General features: G+C 32.5%; 1 protein-coding gene across 7 annotated transcripts in view; it reads left to right on the forward strand.

The window, feature by feature from the left end:
• MIPOL1 (mirror-image polydactyly 1) overlaps positions 1-16,848 on the forward strand; it is a 348,741-nt gene that overhangs the window by 56,999 nt on the left and 274,894 nt on the right. The window lies entirely within an intron of this gene.

A 16,848-nucleotide genomic window follows, 5' to 3' on the forward strand; every position in this document is an offset into this window, starting at 1 on the left:
TAAACTCAATGAGAAAGACACAGACGCATATACAGAGGCACACACACAGAGAAAGACACACATGCATAGATACACACAGAAAGAGACACACATACTGAGACTCACAGAGAAGGAGAGATACCAGAGTGAGAGACACATGGTGAGAAGGAGACAGAGACATACAGTGAGTGAGAGAGAGAGAGAGAGGGAGGGAGAGGGAGAGGGAGATGGGGAAGAGACACACTGAGATAGAGGGGCACAGGTGTACATGCAGACACACTCAGAAAGAGACACACAGAGACAAGAGACACAAAGTTAAAGAGACATGGAAGATACACACATATACAGAGAGAGACAAACATATATGGAGAGGGAGACACATATACACAGAGAAACAGACCAAGACACATACAGGCACAGAGACACATGTAGAGACACATGCACACCGAAAGACACACCTGGAGACACCCACAAAGAAACGGAGTCAGAGGAGGACTCTCCCTGGAGAGTCAGGGCCACAGAGACTTACAGAGATGTGCATAGGGAGGCAGAAAAAGGTACTTTGAAACAGAGACAGAGACATGAAAACAGAGTCAGAGACAACGAGAGAAACAGAGAAAAGGATGCAGATATGCACAGGCAGAGGGAGAGAACAGTCAGACAGAAATACAGTTTGAAAGACAGGCAGACTGAGAGATGGCCTGAAAAAGGGAGAAATGGTGGATGGGTGGATGGAGGGATGGATGGATGTATGGGTACGTAGGTAGGTAAGTAGAGCACATCTATCTATGTATAGAGCAAGGTAGAGAGAGGGCCATAAAGACAGAGGTTTAAAAAATGTTAGGTTTTTAATTGAAGTCTTTTACACTAAATCTGGATACAGTTGCAAATCTGAAATCCTTGGAAAACAAATCATTCTGAATATAGTATTACATATAATTGAAGACTTCGGCCTTTATGTTCATCGTTTTTATTTCCTCTAAATTAAAAAAAAAATAGAATTATTACCAAAACATTGCACACATCTCTCTCTCTTGATTCCCCCTCCTTCAACAGGGCTCTTTCTTTACCATTTATCAACCACACTGTTACCTTTTTCAGAAGGTTAAAGGCCATTTTGGGGAACTGTTCTATCATCATTAAACTAAATCAGTTAATAGCTACACATTCTTTTGAGGAATAGAAAGATGCTGTACTGAGTATACCTTTTTTGATTTCTGCGTTTGTTTCTGATTTCTACGCTGTTATAAATTTTCTTGTCGTTTATGCCGACCATTAGCAACATTTCTCCTCTTATTTGTGATTCTAGGCTACTTGTTATGAGTTTAGAATCCAGGTAACTGATTGCATTGTGTATAAAGGAATAGCAAGTAATACCTGAGTAACGTAGTTAAAGGTTTTTAATGCAAAGTTAATAGCTTTAGTGAATGGATTTTGGGGCACTTAATTTTAGTCTACTCTTTGTATTCAAGTTTGTGGTAAGGATGTATTGGTGTGAAGCCGAAAACTGATTTGTTGTAGTTGTTTTTACTCATTTATGCAAATAAGCAAGCAAACACTCTTCTTTTGAAGAACTCAGAGCAGTTCTTACTCAATATATGTACAAAATAAGAAAAGAGGAAGTAAATAATGATGCCCCTGTTGCTTATGTTCCCTATTCAGAGGCCGCATTGCTATGAAAGCCATGTCGTTCACATTATAGACAAAAGGATCTTTAAGGAGCCAAAGGAATTATTTTTAATATATCTAAAGAATAGGGGCTATAGAGGAAATACTTCTCATAAACGTAAAATAACCAGGAAAGATGTTAAGGAACGGAGCTGCTGAGGCTGCTCTAAGCTGTCCTAGCTGCTGTAGGACACTTATGGAAAGGAAGGTTTTAGGGCTAAAGACAGATGCATAAATAGTTTGCAGGAGGCACAGACGTGACTGAAACATCATTAAGAAAATTTGCATTTTTACAGGCATTTTTTTGGACATTGGAAATAGGAATAAGACATTCCTTTATATAAAGGGCCTATTAATGAAACATTATTAACGAATAAAGTTAAACAGGTAAATGTAGTATCTTTTAGTTTTGTGATAAGTGATATGTTTAAACAGTAAAATCTCACATGGTTATTTCTTTGATATCAGGGTTCATGGGATTTTTCATAAAGCACAGATTACTTCAAAGCTCTATCTTACAAATATTCATAGGCTGTTCTTGTAAATAGTTATTTTTATTTAAAGTTATCTTATTTTTTTAAGGAAATGGAGCTAATTAAAACTTTTATTACACTTTGCATCATCTTAGAAGTTTTATTATAAGGAGTGCTGAAATGGTTATTCTTTTCCTAGCTTTATTTTAGAAACATTGCTGAAATATTTGATGTCAAAGAGTATGAGGTAAATAATGTTAACAGGTAAAACGATTGCATTTTTCTCAGTTTTTGTCATTAGTCTCAGTTTAGAAAATGTAAAGCTGAGGTTGGTAGGTAGGATGAGTGAAGACATCTACAAACTGTCTAGGTTTCTTTAGGTAGTTAAAAAAAAATCCTGAATGAATGAAATTTTAGGTTGATGGAGGCAATAGGTGAGTGAGTAAACATGTGTTGTCAAGCAAGCACTGGTAACATCTTCTGGCTTCTTAAGAAGTAAATGATGTTTTGTCCTTTCATGAGAGCTTTCTGTTTTTCAGCATTCCTTTTTTCCCCCTGCTTTTTAAGAAAAAAAATGAAATGGCACAAAGGACATATGCAAATTTAACCCTCAGAAAGAGTCAGTTATTATATGATTGTTGAGCCTTTTTTAACATTTACTTATTATTTACTTAACTATGTAAGAAAAAACTCATGGGGGTCAGAAATCTCTTACGAGTAATTATTTGGAATAGTATGATAAATTTCTGGATAGCTCTTAAATTTTGGTGATTTTTATTAAATTAGCAGAAACATGGTTTAATTGTTTTATAGTACACAACAGTCCATTGGAAATAGTTTAAGTATTATTTATGAATAAACATGTCTGCCATAAGTATACATACCCACAATAATATAGGTAAAGATGAGGTCTGGATGCCAGTTAAATTTAGAATATTGTGAAACTTATTTAAATTTAGAACCTTTAGGGGTCAGTGTTCCCTAAGAAAGGTTAAAGAAGGTTACTGTGCCTACCCAAATTAAACATTGTTTGCTATGTTTTAAATATTTCTTACCAATTGAGGGTAAGAAATGGGAGGAATCATACAGCTTGAAGAAGCTTTAGACAAAAACCTTTCAATTTTGAGTTTCTTTAATATTATTGTTAAAATTTTGTTAAAATTATGAGTTTCTTTAATATTATTGTTAGGTTTATTATTTTAGGAAATTATATTTAATGTGTGTTTTATACACAGTATTTTCATTTATGTATTATCTCAATTTAGATATGAATCATATGTTTTTAAACTATTTTAAGCTTAAACAGTGAGCATGATTCTAAATCATCAACTCATTTGAAACTTGAGAGATGAAAAACCTTCTAGAACTGCTTATGTCAATAGATTTCTTACATGTTGCAGTTTATTGGAGGCTAGCAAATATTTTTAAAAATCTTATCTTGAAGATTTAAGTAAAAAACAACTGTCTATATTTCTAAAGAGGATATGATTTTGTTTCCATGATTTTTATGGTTTTTCTATCAAACAAAATAAGTAACTAGAACTAAAACGTAGCAAAAGGTAACTTACAAGTGGTTTGTTAGTTTCTTCTTGAGTCAGAATACTATTTATTTTTGCTTGGCATTTGGAACCTGTGTGCCACCATCAACCTCTTTTATTATTGGTTCATTTATCTTTCTCTCTTTTCACAAAGTATGTGTTCTTTTTACTTTTTGCCCATATATTGTTCTGTAATTGAATTACATCTAAAACTATTGCATGATTTGCAAGCATTTTATAAGAGTAGACATATATAGAAACACCATGGGAAAACAACTGGGATGCTTTTAAATGTCTTTGATCATTATGACAAAAATTATGGAATCTCATATCATCTTCATAAACTATTTTATTTTAAAGCAGACAGGAAGGAAATGGCAACTTGCATAGAATGGACATCCATTTCTATCAGCGAGATAGCTGGTAGAAAAAAAATGATTCCCTAGACATTATGATTAGACCCTCCTTGAAATGCAAGGTTTTGAAAATATATACGTAATTAGTCATTCTGTATTGAATTATAGGATTTGAATTGTATTTAATAATTGGCTTTCTAGTAAGTAATGGTATATTTTCCCTGAATGAGTAACACAATTTTTTTTTCTTTGTTAATTTTATTTTTATTTGTTTAAATTTAAAGGAAAATTGCACTGGAGAACTAATGCATTTAATAATTCCAGTGAAATGTTATAGTAGAAAGAATATAGGTTTTGGAACTAGATAGACCTGGGTTTTAATTTTTCAATCTTCTATTTACTACCTACCTGGACTTGGGTGGAAGTTTCGTAATTATTTTTAAGCCATGGTTTTCTTGTGTGTGGAATAGGGAGATACTTCCTTTAGGAGCATTTTGAAGATTAGAGATTGTGTATGTAAAAGCCCTACGACAATACCTGAAACAGGAAACGAGTTTATTTAATATGGGTTTCACATACAGAGTAATTATTTTCAATAGTGTGGTGGTGATAATGGTTTTTATAGATGTTTATAAAAAAAATAGATTGTTGAAGTATTTTACATGGCCTAGATAAGTGGTGGTTGTTGTCATTGTTATTCCATCCAGCTGTGAAAAGTAGGTCTACAAAAAAGTTTCAAAATTATTAAGAAACATAAATACTAGTATTTGAAACGGTTATTATTAGTTTTATAGGATGTTTATTCTCTTCAGATATAATGTCCTCAATATCAGAAACTTGATTTCTTTTAAGTAGCATAGTTTGTATTTACTATATTTATATTTTGTAGAATAGAATGTAAAATCAGTTAATATTCATTTAGTGTAAAATCTAATTTTGTCTGTATTGAAATCCCAATTGCAATAAAAATCTTCAGACTAGTGATATCACACAATGTGCCTTTTCCTTTTGGCAAGTGTGAATTTAAGAATACATTTTTAATTTTCATTTTGCCATAGAAGGGTTAAAAAAAGAGCATATCGAGGTCTGCTTAAATTTACTATTTCTCTCCATAGGACCTAACTTAATAGAGTACTGGTAGTTTCTTACACATGACCATCCAGAATATTTGAGAGAGTAGTTTTAGGACTACTGGCAGTGAGCCAACAAGGATTGATTCATTTCCAGAGGAAATGCTAAGGCTATTCTTAAAAGCATGATGGAGGTTATACTGTTTTAGAAAAAATTAATTTCTCTTTTTTAAAATAAGTTTACAAAATAAATGAGATTCTGGGTGTCTATTTTTTAAGCTTGATGTGAATGATTCTGTCCTGACTCTTGGCCTCATTAAGAAAATGTAATGGAAAACCAAAAAATTTTTATAAGGGCAACTTAGTTTTCTAGCTGGTTATGAAGTTTGTTTAAAACTGTGTTTTGAGACTCATCATTTCTGATATGAGTAATTCACATTTATGAATTTATGCCATAAATATTTTTTACTTTTATATTTTGGCAGTTTTTTAAAAAGACTTTATTTTGTAGAGCAGTTTTAGGTTCACGGCAAAATTGAACATGAAGTACACAGTTCCCATTATACCCCTACTTCATAACCCCACACAAGCACAGCTTCCCCCACTGTCAGCATCCCTCACTGGAGTGGTACCTTTGCTACAGTCGATGAACCTGCCCATAAATTCTTAATAAGGGAAAAGTTTGGGAGGTAATAGGAGTCTTTCTTTATTTCTTTTTTTGTTTGTTTTTACTAAATTTAGAGTGTTTTAGGTAGGTCAGTTCAGGCTACACTCTTCACATGGAATTCTTACTACACCTTTGGTCCTTCATTTTATAAAAATGACAATTACTAAGAAGAATAAGCATGAAAAATGGTAAATTTCTTTTTTTAATAGGACTACTTCTCCATTTCTATGCTATGATCCTCTCCTTGTACAGCTTGTGACTATTTCTTTGGTTTAAGGAAACTCAATTCTACTTTTAATAAGCTCTTTTAAATTTGTTTGTGGCCATGAAAATATAAATATATTTTTCTGAAATAGAAAAGTTACTTGAATTTTTCAAAAGTTTTTTGCTTTGTTGTAAGTTCTCCATTCTTAAGTTTCTGAGCTCTTTGATAAAAGTCCTCATCCATTTCTGGTTATGGCCCTTTCATGCCAGAGCACTTCCTGGAACACATAGTTACGACGCAAATCTCAATATAATATTATTGAATCTTAAATTTTCTAGAAATTCAAATTTCAGTGTATCATATTTAAGATGATTATTATGGTCTCCATAGTAGCTGCATTTGTCACCTTTAGCGTGATTACTGTAAAGTCCTGAGTGTGCATTGGCATTTTGTTGATTTTGTAGATCTGAATCAGTATACAGTGGTGTATAGACTGAATTTATGACCATTTACACAGTTGATTCAGGCTGTCTGGCTGTTTGTAGAATAGGACTGATGTGGCTACATTTACTCACTATTTTTGGTTATAAATAAATCTGGTAGTTAAAAATTTGGGGTTTTAGTACATGTATGTAAGTGTGTTTTAATCAAAACAACCTATCGTGTAAGACATTATTATATTTTGGGAAGAAGTTTCGGATACAAATTTTCTTTGTGTTTTGCCTTTTCTGTTTTTTGTTTTTTCTTGGGGAATGAAAAACAAATTTAGAACAAATCAGGCTATAAAATTTTGAAATTGGTTACATAGATTATTTCATAGTCTGAATGAATGATTGAATTAAAAATATTCTAATCTGTAGCTTTTGGGTAAAAGTGATAATTTTTGTCAAATGGAATAATTGTGCTGACAAATGTAAGGTAAAAGTAATTATTTTAGAAAATTCTATTTGGACTTTATTTTTTGAGTGATTTTTGTCTTCACATATTGAAACTTTTTGGTACTTTAAAATCAGGGTGCTAGTGGATGAAAAGTTAAAAGTGATCAGTTCACGATGATAAAATTATACTTGTATAGTTACTGAATATGTTTTTGCTAATTAAATATTTTTTAAATTAAAAATCATATCCTTTTTAATAGTTTCACTGGCTGTACTTAAGGTAATTTGATGTACTCTAAAACATAGTAACATTCTTTGATTTTGAGCATTTTAATATAGAAATATAATCAAAGTTAAGCACAAAATACCTTATTTCCTTCCTTAATTAATATCCTGTTTTTTAAAGTTTTACCCCTTCTGTTCAGAATTTTCAGGTTAATGTTGATCCCTAACAGATTAGGATGGGGTAGGGTTTATTTAGCCTTAGTTTCGTTGAACCAGCAACACACATTGGAGGAAATATGATAGGAAAAGCAGGACAAATACATCGTCCTGAAGGATTCAGGCTTGTATATAAATTCTAACATTTGGAATATGGAATGTATAATATTCTGTATCCTTTCCACAGATTAAAATAAGTGTAGAGAATTTACAATTTGAAAAAATTCCCATTTTAAGTAGATTAGATGAATTCTGAATCTTCATCAAGAAACCAAATGTTGCAGAATTTGGAGTCACTGAAACTTTTTATTCAATTGCTTTTAAGAGTTCAAAGTTAAAAAAAATAATGATTTCAGTTCAGCAAATCTGATTTTTTCCTTTCAGAAACCTTGATTGCCTATATTTTATAATCAGCCAGTGTATTTTAACACCAGGATAGTGCTGCATTAGTCCAGGTAAGAAGAGCAAAGACAAAACAAAAATTTTCATTAAAAAGGAAGTCCTTGATCTCCTGAGAATGCAGTAGAGACTAGCATCAGAGGCTTCCTCTGCATTTTTAATAGGCCATTGGTCTCTAATAGGTTCTATATTGGTCTTTCATTACCTTTTTCTTTTTTGAAAATCTCTGCCTCTCCCCAGAGTCACTTGAAACGAAAACATTATAATTTTTTCTTTTTTTTTACTTAGGCTTTTTTTGTCTCAGGTTTTCAATGCTGCTTTTAAAAGTTAAAAAATACTACTAACAAGGAGCTGATGATGCTATGGTGCAACTAACAAGGCACTAGTATAATAGTCACAGCTGATTAATAAAATGAGAGTCCCTTCCTTTTCCTTTTGTTCCCTCCCCCCAAAACAAATGGTGAATTTGAATAAAACATACATCATTTGCATAGAAAGTTATGTAATGATGCCATATAGACTATAATGATTTCCTAAAACCTTGTATTTAAAGTAACCTGAATTACAATGAGAGATAAACAGAATATTTACCCATCCCTTATGAGCTGCTGCTGATATGTAAATTTATTCTTCTACTTTGCACAAATATACTTTTGAGCTACTGCTTAAACACTTTGAGGTCCTTAGTCAAACAGTTTTAATGATGCCTCCAATATTATGAAAGTGTGACATTTGATGAATGTCTCATATAGTTTTGATATCTAGGCACATGTCAACAAAAAAAAATTGAACATTGGTTTGTCATGCAACACCTAGATAATTTATAATTTTACTGTTTATATCCATCTTGACATTTTTTATCTGCCAAAGGCAGGTTTCATTTGGAATCTTAATCTGAGATTTATTTGGTGGATCTGGAAATCATAGCTAGGGTTCCCACAGGAAATGGTCCATCTACCAACAGATTAAATGGCAGTCCTGCAGTTGTTAGGGGAGCTCTGCATTTAACACACATGCATACTCATTCAGTCAGCACTGGGGAGAAAAATTAAAGTAGTAACCCAGGTTTAGGAACAATGTAGCTAAAAAGTCCCATATTTGCTGAATGACAAAGGGTTATATAGCAGCATTTCATTTTATTATTCGTGCTTGAATTTCTTGTTTGCTCTGTTGAGTCTGCTGACGAATACTAATAAATGCCTGCAACAATCCAGACGAGAGATGCCTGGCAACAAAGCTATGCGGTGGACCTCCCTGATCTTCTCCAGTTCACAACCTGACCTTTTGAAAAATTGGCTGGGCTAAGCTGCAGAATTTGGGTGTAATGGTTATTGTTAACTCCAGCTTTAGGATTTATTAATTTGTGTGATCAAGACTTACCTATACTTCAAAGTTTCAAAAGACCAAATACAATCATCCATCCATTAGAACTAACATTGTGTTTCAGTGATTTCCACTTGGTATCTGACTGGTGATTCTTCTGTTTTGTTTTCCAAATCTAAAAATGTTCTTAAATAAAATGAAAGGCACATATAAAGAAATAGTTTTTTTTCTCTCTTTACAATTGTTATTGGAAAAGTTACCTTCCATAAATGGTTTATGGAATTGTTGAATTCATAGATAATTAGTATGTGTTCATACTTAGTAAACAAAAAATATATAATTATGAAACCTGTTTCACTTGCAGTGGTAGAAATTTAAGACTTACCTAGTTGATTCATATTTTAATTACTTTATATAAATTATTCTTATAACAGGAAAATTGAAAAGCTTAGAAATATATAGTAAGTAGCCAAATAGTTCATATCACTGGGGAAAAAAGAGAATAAAGCGTACTGTTGTGCTAGTTAATCTAATTTTAGGATAGTTTTCACAATCATTTTAGCTTAAATGATATTTGCAATGGTTTAAATAGGGTGAAAGAATTTTTACAAAGCTTTAATTTATGCAATATGTTCATAAGTTAGGCAGTGTAAGGTTTAGGCAATTACACTATTATACTGTGTTCATGGCCTTCATTTGATGAAAGACGTTAAAATTTAGAAGCTGAAACGTTACAATAGAACAGTTCTTGCACAGAAGTGTGTTGAATGAATATTGATGTGTTCATGACTATTTCAGACTTGAAACAAACAAAAACTTATAAAAATTTGGTGTAGTACCACCACTTTAGTTTTTTAATAATAAAACAAATAACAAAATTTCAGTAAAGTGATTTCTATGACTAGTCAGTGGATAATTTGTAACATGGTACACTAAGCCTTTGAATTGTCTTAATCACAGATGAAATAACCTTACCAGTTCTTTTTGACATGTTTATTTAGAGATACAACCATGTATGGGAATGTAAAGGATATAGTTTATTTTGAATTCATGTCCAAATGAATAAATTACTGACATTCACAGGTTTCATGATTTTCCAGGTTAACAAACCTTTATCAAGCCTTATTTCAAAATCTTACAGCTATATCCAGGCTCTCCCCCATCACATGTTTTTGACTTTCCTTCAATATATATAATACACCTTATCAGAATCACATAAAACTCTGTATCTGTGCTTTTCAACGTAACAGCCAATGGCTATATGTAGTTTTGGGTGCTTGAAATGTGAGCAGTGAGAATATAGAACAATGAAAATGAAAGTTATAGTACTTTTTTTTCTTCTTCTTATGGCTGGTCAAGCCAAAAAATAAATTGAAAACCCCCTGAGAGAGTATACAGTATCCAGGTAACAAGTTTGCATATTTTAAGCCAGGGATCCAAAAGTTACCTAATTTCTTGTGACTCCTAAATTAGAATCTCTGTAGGATAAGTACCTGTGGTCTACTAGCTATGATCCTGATCATATCTAATATCATGTGCCAATATGGTAGTGTTCAAATTATGTTACAGAAACATGTTATTTACATTTCTTATTTTCCTGCCATGGGATTGAGTTTACAGAAATATACTCTTAATTTTCTTTCTATGAGATTGAATTTTCTTTCAGGATCTTTCTTTAGATTAGTGTCAGGATTTCTGAATTTTGAAGTTCTGTTACTTTTGTAATTTATTAGTTTTATAATCTTATACAAACTTTATTAAACCATTATGTATTAACTACAAGTTTTAACCTTAAGTATTTTCTCTTTTTTATATGTTTTTCATTGAACGAAGTAACATTTTATTTATTTTCCATGTTCATGTCTTTTGCTATTTTAATAAGAAAATTTTTTCTTACTATATTTTATTTATTCTTATTACATTTTAATAAGAAAATCTTTTACTTTTAGCTAAGTAGATTCTTGCAAATAATAATAGCTAACATTTATTGAGTGTGTATTCTGTACTGACACTTTTCCAAGAGATTATACAATTTAAATAATTTAATGCTCATAATAACCTTTTGAGGTAGGTGCTTTTATTATGTGCTTTTTACTGATAGGGAAATTGATGAGAGGTTTAGTAATTTGGTAAAGGTCATACAGCTGTGTGGTAGAGCCAGAATTCAAACTCTGCAGTCAGTCTTCAGAGCCCATGCACTGTGGTTCTGCTTGGAAACTCTAAATACACCAGTATTCTACTTGGAAGGTCTAAGCTTTGCTCTTGTACTCACTCATATTAAGTGGAACCACTATGATATGGCAAAAGTTTCTGATGTCCTTCTTTTATGTTTGGGGATAGAAAAACCCATATATGCATCTATGTGGAAAACTAACCGCCCCACACACATAAAGGAAGCAAATAGTTGGAAATATTTAGTAAAGGGAATGAAGAACATTTATACACACATACAGATAGATAATCTACGTGTAACTCAGTTAAGGAATTGGTTAGGAGCCACTAGCTGATACTGTGTTGAAACTAATGTTTGTTTAGAAAAATTCTTAACCATTGAAAAAAAGACATTTGTTTAAAATGTGGGACTACTATAGTACTCCCATCATGAAATCAAATTTACACTTATTTAATAGCAAAAAGTATCATATCATTTTGATGTTTTTACATAATGTAGTGATAGACAATATACAAAAGAAGCAATAAACGTGGGGTTTTTGTTCTTTTTCTATTTATAAAATCAGATGCTACGATATAAGTAATAACCTTTCCAAAAAAAGAAAAGATATAGTGTAAAGAAGTGGTGACCAATTATGTTAGCAAGTGTCAGAGAGCACATTAACAAATTGCTTCCTTTATGGTTCGTTTTAGATACAAGTACCCCTGAGTAGCACCTGCATCTGAAGGAGAGAGATCCATTTATTCGAATGTGCCTGCCTATAGCACCTCCATTCCTCTTTCTCTTTTCTGCCACTGAGCTCTCAGGTACCTGAGATGTTGCTATTCTGAGTAACCCCTGTAGGATCCCTAGAGACAATTCTAGCTCAGCCACTCTGAAGAAACAGCTCTGTAAACAGTATTGACCCCCCAGGGGACCATCAAATCCATTTACACAGATACCAGTTGTCACAAACTATTTACAAAGCCAGACAGAACAAAATTCCCCAGCCTCTAAGAATCCCTATTTGATTCTAGCCGCCTCCTCACTTCTATATAGTAGTTGTGAAGTAACAGTTATTTTTGGCCATGAGTTATGATTTCTTGGGTAGCATCAATTTAACTGAGTATATTCAATTAATTCAATTCAATCAATTTAACTGACATTAATGTATAACTGTCTGGAGAATTGAACTCAAAAGGGATCCTAAAGCTTTCTTTACTAGGTTAGGAAATAGTATAATGCTGTTAATTTTCTAGACTAAGGAACTGAGAATTTAGTAGCAACGCTAACATTGGGATAGTTGACAATAGTAATACCTCCAGGAGTAAAGGGAGAATTTGTTAGATCATGAAAATGATCCATTAGAAACAGTATGAAAGTCACTAGGGAGATACAGGGTCTTCAAAGCATATAATACAGCTGGCCTAGGCACATGTATTAAGTATTAGGATTCTAAAAAGTCTTTACTAAATTTACCCACTTTGCCCAGATGAATAAACTGTCTCTAACAATAGCAGTAGGTGGCATTTGAGGAATAGTGAGTAATAATCTTCCATAACATCATTTTCAAATGGTCACAGGATAGGTTTACATGGCAGTGATAGCATTAAATAGTAATAGCAAAAATTGGGGAATATATTTGGTTTGAAGTGGTTAAAATTCTTATGTCCAAATAATGCAGTGTGCCTGCAGAAGAGCAAATAAATAAAGGGATAGTTGTCATAAAAAACTTCCTGTTATTTGAGAAAAGAAAGTTAGATTTCATAGACTTATGAATTATGAAGAAGAGATTAACAACTTATTCTATAAGTTCCTATGGAGAAATGAATTTAAATAGTATTAATTCTGTTAGTCATAATGATGGAACAATTAACAATGACATTGATTCAACACTGAAGCAAATTACTAAAGAAAGTTATAGAGTTTCCATTTCAAACCATATGAGAGAGATAGAGAGCAATCAATAGAATAGTTTTAGTTTAAACTTTCATCTGCCTAGAGATGAATTTGAATCAGAAGTGAATTGTTCTTTAAAACATTTATCTTATCTTTCTATTCGAATAGTATATGAAACAGACCTATAACTTCACTTTTTGTTGCATTTTATTGGTATATTTCTAATGCAATTTTCTTTCAAGTGATGGGGTAATACAGCATCTCAACTAAAGCTTTTAGTGGCATCATCCTGTTATCACTTGATAGAAGTCCTTCTTCTGGGGCTGGAGAGTTCAGGAAAAATAATTGAAGACTGAGTTAGAGTAACTAAATACTGTCGTATTCTCTGAATTTAAGTTGAGCTGTGAATAAGATAAAGAAAATTTGGTAAAATGAAGTATGATACAACAGTATCTTAAAATTTGACTTGAAAAGTCGAAGTGTATCATGCCAGCAACTTACTCTCAAATGTTTCAGAAAAAATTATGTATGTGTAGGTAGACAGACATAGAATAAATAATAAAGCAAGCGTGGTAAAATGTTAACATTGAGGAATCTGGATGAAGGGTGTATAGTAATTCATTGTACTATTTTTGCAACTTTTTTATAAGACTGGAATTATTTCAAAGTAAAAAGGTAGAAAGAAATGACTGTTAACTAACATCAGTTAGCTTTCTCATCTGGCTCTGTCTTCTTTAGCATGTTTATGCAGTCAGTGAAGTCTTTTGCATTTGTCTTTCATTTCTCCTCTCCATTTCTTGCCATTTTTCTGAATGACTTCAGTTTCTTGAAAGATGGCACTCCCTGTACCCTGATACCTTGACTTCCTCCTCTCCAAGTACCTTCATCATCAATCTATTTAATCAACACATTCCCAGATCTACCACATCTTGGAATTTGTCTTTACAGTGTTACTCATTTTACAAGTTTTCACTCAACTATAGCATCTTGTCCTTTCAGAACAACAAATGTCTTTGTGTTTTTCCTAAAGCGATTTCTTCTCTTCTGTACTCATTCTTCCTGTTCTCTTATTCTTATAGTCTGTCAACTTTCTGTTTACTTCACCAAGCTCAAACTCTTTGACAGTTCATTACTTTGCATATTTCTGCTTGTCCTGTTTTGGAACAAATGCCTTTGTGAAATCTTCTCCGAGTCTTCCAGTAGAGCATCAGGATGTCTAGCATGGTTTTTTTTGTGGTCTCTTTAGCCCTAGCATACTCCTTAGTACATTGTATTCAAATTACTAGATCAGTTTGTCTTCCTTCTCTTACTGTAGAGTCCTTGAGGGAAGAATCTGTTTCTTACCCATCTTTGTCTTCCCAGTACTTATCACAGGACATATCACACTGCAGCATTTCCATGGATTATTATTAAATTAATGAACAAATAAATAAATTGAGGGCATCAAACTTTCTATACAAATGATCAAATTCTGATATCGGGTAATGCAATATGGCAGAGTATTGAGAGCATTCAGAGGATTTAAGCAATATTTGCTAAAACAGTTGGTCCAAAAAAAAAAAAAAAAGACCGGAAGGAAAATTTTATAAATCAGCTTTGTTTACTCTAAAGTAAAATTAAATTCTCAGTGGAAGAGTATGGATAGTTGTAGAGCAGGTTCCAAATATCTGGTGAACAGTTTCAGTTAGGAATCTAAAAGCTTTTGCTACAGAGCAAGGATAGAAACATCCAGAAACAGAACCAAATCATACAGTATGAATTCTTCAAAAATATTAAACATTTAAAATTAAAATCCAGAAGTGTGTTAGAACTTGATGAGTTTATTTTGATAATACTGCAGGGGGTTATAATTAGTAGGATCCAGGAGGGATCAGTAAAGAGCCCTCTTATTGAGAAGGTTCCATGTCTGCTCTCAGTTTGGAGAATATAGTACAGTCACAGGTTAAAAGGCAGTGATTTACCAAGAGTTCAGGGATCATGAAATTTGACATTAGGTAAGCTGAAGTGAGAAAGAGAGCTATAAATCTAGTAACCAAATAGCAATATAGATATCAGGGATGGGGTAAAGTAAGCACTCACAGGTTAGAAATAAAAAACTGAAAGAAGAGAGATGCTGCACTAGACCCAGAAATACAGAGGTGAAAACATGGGACAAGTTGCAGATACTGGTAAGTTTGGTCTCAAAAACAGGTCACAGAGTCAAGACTTAAGATTCTGAAGCAATTGATAAGGTGTTGTCATGGGGAACTAGGGGCTTTTTCTAGCTGGCAATGCTCCTTGGCTTATCCTTTTACCTTTTGAAGAATCTTTGTACCTCATAAACTGGAGAATAGCATAGAGCCTAATAGTTATCTTCTGATATGCCCCTGGAGACAATTTTTGTTATTTTCATACTGTTTTCCATAACTATTTATAATTTTCTTTCTTTGAATTGCCTATAAAGTTATATGTTAGTCTTAAAAAAGCATGGCCTGTTAATGATAGTGGTATTCCTTAGTGTCCATGTATAAAATTTTATAATACCTCATTCAGATTTGGGGGTACTAATACCAGCCTATTCTAGAAAAGTAGCATGATGAACATCTAAAGCAAATTAAGTGTTTTGAAATGTCAAGAATCAACAAATAATCTTCAGATACCATATTTGTTAAAGTTTAAAACAAAATATAATGAAATTTCATAGATATATCACAGTATGTAATTATGATAGCACTTTCTCCCAGTTTATTCCCACAAACACAGGGAAATAGAGAGTAATTGACCAAAAACGAATGGTTTCTGATCTAGCATTTAGCCACCCATAAGATAATGTCCAGGACTTGGAGTTTATGACTGGCTCTACCTAATTTCAGCATATATGTAAGCAAAGAATTTCTTCTTAAAGAATGAGTACCTTATTTATGTTTCCCATTTGTTTTTATTCTAAAACTACTCTTCTTCTGCCTCAAAGGGATTTTAAGTTCGGCAAGTTAAAGAAGGCATCATCAACAAGTAGGTGAGATTCACCTGCTTTTAAAAGTTGAAGAATTATTTCTGTTGGAAATAATAAAGTCCTAGTTACAATCAGTATTTGTGCCTGTTGATCTGATTTACTGGTTAAAAGAGTTTGTTTTGTGCACTTGCTTGTGTGTCATTTTCTCCCCAGAATTTCATTGTAACATCAGATATACACTCTTCCTTTGAAATAGCTGTTATTTACTAGTTACAGCTTAAAATAACTAATATTTATGAGATAGCCAGGCATTACAAAATATTCTCTAATGTATAATACATATCTGATAAAATGGAAGTTAAAAATAATTCTCCTTGTATTATTTCCATTTTTATATGATGATGATTACAAAAATAATAGCTAACATTGATTGACGTGCCAAACACTAGGCCAGGCACTTTGCATTCATTAATTCTTAATTCAGTTAATCCTTACAACAACTCAAGTAAGTACTATTATGTGTCCATTTTGCAAACCAGAATCTGAGGTATGGAAGGGTAAAGTAATTTCCCCAAAGTTATGTGCTTGGCAAAACCAGAATTTTAACTCAGGCCAATACCCAAATTCCATGCGCATTATCATTTCACTGTAATCAGTTAACTTATTGCATCCTATTTTTCAAAATCTAGGAAAGAAAAGTTAATGTAGAAAATAATAACCTCTAAGTCAGTGGTTCCCACCCTTGATTGTATACTGGAATCATGTGATCACTCCCAGAGATTTTGATTTAATTAGTAGAAGATGTGGCCTGAGCTTGAGGATTTTTAAAAACTCCTCGGCTGATGTGCACTTAAGGTTGTAAACCACT

This window comes from Eubalaena glacialis, chromosome 2 (genome assembly GCF_028564815.1).
Source record: "Eubalaena glacialis isolate mEubGla1 chromosome 2, mEubGla1.1.hap2.+ XY, whole genome shotgun sequence".
NCBI lineage: Eukaryota > Metazoa > Chordata > Mammalia > Artiodactyla > Balaenidae > Eubalaena > Eubalaena glacialis.